Source organism: Macaca fascicularis, chromosome 5 (genome assembly GCF_037993035.2).
Source record: "Macaca fascicularis isolate 582-1 chromosome 5, T2T-MFA8v1.1".
Lineage (NCBI taxonomy): Eukaryota > Metazoa > Chordata > Mammalia > Primates > Cercopithecidae > Macaca > Macaca fascicularis.
Window position 1 is genome coordinate 114,257,610 of NC_088379.1, and position 6,665 is coordinate 114,264,274.

Here is a 6,665-nt window from a genome sequence, read left to right on the forward strand (position 1 = left end):
GCGTGATCTCAGCTCACCACAACCTCCAACTCCCGGGTTCAAGCGATTCTCCTGCCTCAGCCTCCCAAGTAGCTGGGATTACAGCCATGCACCACCACACCTGGCTACACCCAGCTAATTTTGTGTTTTAAGTAGAGATAGGGTTTCTCCATGTTGGTCAGGCTTGAACTCCTGACCTCAAATGATCTGCCCACCTTGGCATCCCAAATTGCTGGGATTACTGGCATGAGCCACTGCGCCTGGCCTGCTTAATTTTTAAATGAGAGCAATAACAACATTATGCTTCCACCTAACATAATGTAACTATCCCTCATACAATTGAAATATGCTGTCTCCCCAAAAGAAGAAACAAACTCCCTTTATCCATTTTGGGGTGATAATCATCTCTCTTCTAGATGATTCATATTCTCTGTTTGATACCCAGTGACTTAAATACTGAGAGCTTAAATATTATCAACAAATTGTATATTACATTTGGTTCGAGAATGGGAGCCTGAAAAAAATTGGGTAATATATACAAAAACATTTGTATCAAAATAAAATACTCCTAACTATTACAGTGCTTATTCCTATAACTGCTTACATGGTCATAGCTAATATTTATAACTACATTCTTCCACTACCCATTTCATATTGTGTTTGCCCTCAGCAAAAATCTCAGCTGGTTGTGGTTTCTTGCCTGTTGGAGTGACCTAAACCTTAATCCTTGAAAGGTCTAAGCCACTAACAGTCCTGCCTCTATTGGGTTGCTGTAATTTTCCATTGAAATTTATCACAGGATATGGGATTACTAAGGCATCTCAGGGGATCTACTGCATTCCAGGCTTACTCCTCCTTACTACCATTTTGTGATGACAGTCTAATTTCCTCTTGATTGTCAAGATAAATCTGCCTAGCCCATAAAGTATTCTTTTATTTGTTTTTTGATTCATTGGAACGAGGATTTGTGAAGTGGCTAGCTGACAGTCTCAACTCTCAAATTAATGGAACCATTAACGCGTTCCTTGGTGGAAGTATTCTTCTTTGGTACTAATACTTCTAGATCAGTAGAGCCCTAAGTTGAGTAAAGGCGAGAGGAGCAATACCCATTCCCTACACATGATTTCTGGACTTGTGAATTCTAACTGTGGGAGAAATATGCTGCTTACTGATTTACTGCATATATGCATCTTAGAAGACATGGACTTACTCCCAAAGGGGTTGCCACCTTAACTGAGTTTTCAAAAGACCATTCCACCATTTCTCATACTAAGACTAGTAAGTTTCATGAACATGAGCCAATGGCCACAATTCATTTGCTGTTAAATGAGTTCCTTGGCCAGAAGCAATGGTGTATAGTGAACCATGGTGATGACTATGGCATTCCCTAGGCCTACAGAATAGTGATTTTGGTAGCAGCATTGTGGGTAAGGAAGGAACTTTGTTCTAGTGTGTTTACTTCAGTAAAAACCAAATGCCTACTGGACATGGTCCTATATAATTAACTTGCCACCAGGTCTGGCTCATCCTCATGTAGAATAGTGCCATATTGTGGGCTCATTGTTGGTTTCTCCTGTGGCAGGCTGGGCACTCAGCAGTGGTTCTAGCCAGATCAGCCTTAGCGAATGAAAGGCTGTGCACAGCTTCAGTCCCTCCTGCCATGGCCACTTTGTCTGTAGATCCTTCGGGCAAGGTCACAAATGGATATGGAAAGAGGCTGACTGATGTCCACAGAATGGGCCATCTTGTCCACCTGATTATAAACATCTTCCTAGGCAGAGATTGCTCTTTGGTAAGCACTCACATAAAGCACAAATATCTTTACATTTTGTACCCCTACAGGAAGGTCTATCCACATGCCTCTCCCCTAGACCACCTCAGTAATTTTCCTATTGTGTTCCTTCCCATTTTTCAAACATCTAACTAAATGATTGAACTGCCCACGAATCACTATAGATCTACAACTCTTGCTGTTCCTCCTTCCCGGCAAAATGAACAACCAGGTACACTACTAAAGTTCTACCCAATGGGAAGATTTTTCCTCACGACTTTCCTTCAGGCCTACCCTTCAAAGTGAGGCTGTTGTGCAAAGCCATCTACTTTCAGAGAGTGCCAGCACATTGTGTGGAACCATCTGTAAATCAGGCTTTTCTTCTTCTTCAGTCAACTGGTCATAGGTTGCCTGAAGGTATAATGCCATAGATATAGGTTAAGAAAAGAGACAATATGGCAGGAATGTGGGCCATGTGCATTTGGAACTATTTTTTGTACAATTTAGTTGTACCTTCAAGATCTAGTTGCGCTTGATCTCATACACAACGTTTTCATTTGATGATGGAATGTTGCTGTAGACACCCACATTTATTGGATGATAGATTAGACAATGCCAAATTGTCAAATGATGGGTAGTTCAAGTTTCATGGTAGCTTGTTGCCCATGATCAATAGTTTAGTCTCTACTAAGGCTCAGTGGCAAGCCTGGAGTCATTTGTCAATGGAGATTATTTCTTGGTAGAGGATGACATAGGTTTGTGCCAAAGCTCTAAGGCTTTGTGCTGTAGTGGCTTGTCAAAAGCTTCATAAAGCATGCCTATCTACCACAGACATTACAAGTAATATTGGATCTACTGAGTTGTATGGCCCAAGTGGCAGAGCAGTTTGCTATTGAAGAACCTTTGCTTATTCAGGATCCAGTCAAAACTAGCAGCTTATTGGATTGCTCAGCAAATACCTCAAAATAGTATGACCAAATGAAGTATACGTTGCCTCCCAAACTCTAAGTGGTTCATCCATTGAGCATTGTGCAGCAAATATCCTTTATTTTAAAAGAGATATTTTATGTGTTACAGATCACTTAACCCCTAGACATTTCCCTGAGGAGACCCTGACATTTTATTGTGCTTATTTTCCATCCTCTGACATGCATTTGTCCTACCAATATATCTAGTGTAGTTGCTACTTAGATCACTATGTCTAATTAGCATATTATCAATGCAATGTCATAGTGTGATATTCTGTGAATGAGAAGGCAATCAAGGTTCCTGCAAATCAGATTATGACAGAGCTGGAGAATTGATATAATTCTGAAATAGAGCTGTGTTGCTGACTCTGCCAGTTGAAAGCAAACTTCTGATGATGATCTTTACCATAGGTATAAGTAGAAACAGCGTTTGCCAGAACAGCTAACAGGTGCCACGAGATGTGTTGATGTGCTCCAGTGACAAAACCACAAGTGGAATAGCAGCTGCAATTGGAGTAACCGAATGATTAAATTTACAATAATCCACTGTTGTTCTCCAAGGTCCATCTTTCTTTTGCAAGGGCCAAGTTAACTGAGTGAAATGTGGCAGAAATCACCACTCAGCATCTTTCAAGTCTTTGATAGCACATCAGTCACTGCAGTCACTTTAGATTTATTGTTTCTGTAGGTAAAAGCAGTTCTACTGGTTACGCTTAGACTTTCCTACCATAAACGCCCTCACTATATGGGTCAGGAAACCAATATGGTGATTCTTCCATATGCTGAGTACATTTATCCCAATTGTACATTCCAGAACTCAGTGATCTCACTACCTCTGGAAGGAGAAGTAAAATTAGAGTAGTGATAATGGGAAACTTGTTCCATATGTGTCTCTAATATTTGAATAAATTAATTATTTTACATTGGGCATGTACCTATGTTTTACTTGCAGAATTTTATTTCTTATTTTCATTATTTATTTATTTTTATGAGATGGAATTTCTCTCTTGTTGCCCAGGTTGGAGTGCAATGGTGTGATCTCGGCTCACTGCAACCTCTGCCTCTTGGGTTCAAGCCATTCTCCTCCCTCAGCCTTGCAAGTAGCTGGGATTATAGGTATACACCACCATGCCTGGCTAATTTTGTATTCTTTGGTAGAGATGGGGTTTCATCATGTTGGTGAGGCTGGGTTCGAACTCCTGACCTCAGGTAAGGAGTCCTCCCAAAGTGCTGGGATTATAGGCATGAGCCACCATGCCCAGCCATTACTTGCATATAATTTTAAAAACAACCTTCAAAATGTAAAATAACTACAATAACACCAAACCCCACAATATTGCATTAGAAAGAGTTTTTATTTAGATCATGAGACATAATAGTGTTTCATACTCATGCTTATACAGAACCTAGCGGGAAAGAACATAATTCAAGAGACTGTCAACCAAACTGCAAAATGTCTTCATAAATAAAAATCCAGGTTAATATTAGTATTATTATCCTACATAAAACAAAGCTACTAATTTCCTCTCCAACATATATTTAAATAAACAGAAATCAATAATATTTGTAGCCTTTGTAATTCTGGTTTGTTTAGAATTTAGTTAAAAACTTATTTGTGGAGCTCTCCCTCTCTTTTGACTGGCGGAACCATTTCTGACTTCAAGGCTTTTTATTAAAATATTCTGCAATGAACACAGAAAGCTTGGTAGATATCACCTTTATGCTTTTTTCTTTGAATATATATTTGCTTGTGCACAGTAAGAATGATTAACATTTGCTTTTATGTGTAGCTTAAGATGACAGCTCTTCTGTATATTGTAAACTGTGTTTCTCTCAACATTTGTCCTTCTTCATCTGTAAAATAGACAACTACTGATTAGATTAAATGTTTGTTTAACGGCATGCTGTAATGCCCACTGTTATATTCATTATTTCTTTGGTTTTCAGTTACAGAGTTTATGTTATGTTTAAATAGAACATTTTTCTGTAGGAATTGTGGGTTAGGACATGGATGATAACAGATACGCATATCTTACTCATGAAAGGTCTCTTTTATGTGTGGCTTATAGAATTTTACAAACTCATGTTGAAAAATATTTCAAAGCTTAAGAGGTTAAAAAATAATAATGAATTGGTTCCTGGAGCAAACTTACTTTTTGGAAAGTGACAGTAATAATTCAACATATAGATGAATGCAGTGTATTCTGACTTGGCAATTTTATTATTTATGATATAATAATACATAATATTACATAATAAAATAAGTAAATAAATAAATAAAACAATAATAAAATAATATTTATTAGCTAATTTTTTATTTTAAAATTATATATTAATTTTTATGTTTTCCACAATGTATGGAGAAATTACATGTCCCTAATATATACAGGAAGAAGGATAAGTATATAAACATATACCATCTTAAACCTCTTAAATCTATTTTACTTCTACAGCAATTGCCTTTTAGGTCTCATCCAGTCACAGACTATACTATACTTTTTTAGTTTATTTCCATTCCCAGGAGTCAGTTTTGTCATATGTAAAGCAGTTATACTAGTATTTACCTAACAGAATTGTCATGAAGAGTATATAAGCACAAATGTAAATCACTTAACATAGTACTTGCCAAGCAGCGGTTAATTAATGTTAGATTCCTTTTTAAGTTATAAAGGCAATTAAAAAACCTTTAATCCCGAAGTTTTTCCAAAGCAAAATATTTTATTTTTATTTTTTTCTTCATACCAAAGCAAAATATTTTAATTGTTCCAAAGTGTTCCTTACTTATAAAACTGTGGGAATTTCAGAAACATTCTGCTTTACAGTGCCCAGAGAAACTTCCTACATATAAACGCTGGTTCTGGTGTAAATGCATTTATTATTGGTGTTATCATTGGCCTTTACATAACCTAAGATTCGTGTGACTGCATTAAGACATAGGTAATAAGACTCTGGGGGAGACTCTAACTAATGAACCGTAAGGGCAGCAAGCCTGATCTGTACTTAGAATTGGATCCTACAATGTTTTGATAGTATTTTCATATGGTCTTCAATTTCTTAACAATTGAGTTGTTAGCTAATTAGAAGTGCAGAACCAATACATGGCATCCTGTTAAAAAAAAATACCACAGGCTTAGTAACAAGCAAATAAAAAAATATAAAAACATTGGCTCTATAATGTGTCAGTATGCTCTGGACTTATGTAATCAGTGACTCTTAACTCTTGCTCCAAAAGGAAGTTAATATTGGTAGAGTCTTAAAAGATTATATAAAAAAGAAAAGCAAAACATTAAACAAAAAACGTTGTAGACCTTCTAGTCCATCCCTAATGACTAATTCTCCATCATATATTTTCATCTATTTGGATTGATTGTTGCCCAGACCAGAGATGGCGGTGGCTCACACTAGGGTGGTAGTAGTGGTGGAATGGTGAGGGGCAGATGAATTGGAGATATTTCGGTAGTACAGCCAAAGAGAACTACCAATATTTTGAATGCAAAAGGTCAGTTAGTAAGGAGAGAAATCCAGACGACTTTAAAATTTTTGGCCAGAGTGATTTTACCTTTTACCGACATACAGATGACCAAGGGAGGAGCAAAGTTGAGAGGCTGAGTTATTCAAAATAGTATTGTGGTCATGCCAAGCTATCAGCATTAAGGCATCCCTGTAGAGATGTCCTGTTGACATTCGTGACTCAAGGTGAATTTAAAAAAAAATTGATAACATACTACTTTAGCAGTTATTATTAATTCTTATTATTACCACGACTACATCGGGGAGTAAAAGCTCAGCAGCCTCCGGCTTTTCCTATCCCTTGAAAAAACCGCTTATATAAAATGCATTTCCATCCAAAATTCCCATTCATCCTCCCGCTCTGGGAACCGGGAGCGCCCCTGTCCGATCAACTTTCAAATTCCCTGCGTCTGCGAGTGGGCGGGGCTCAGCTAGAT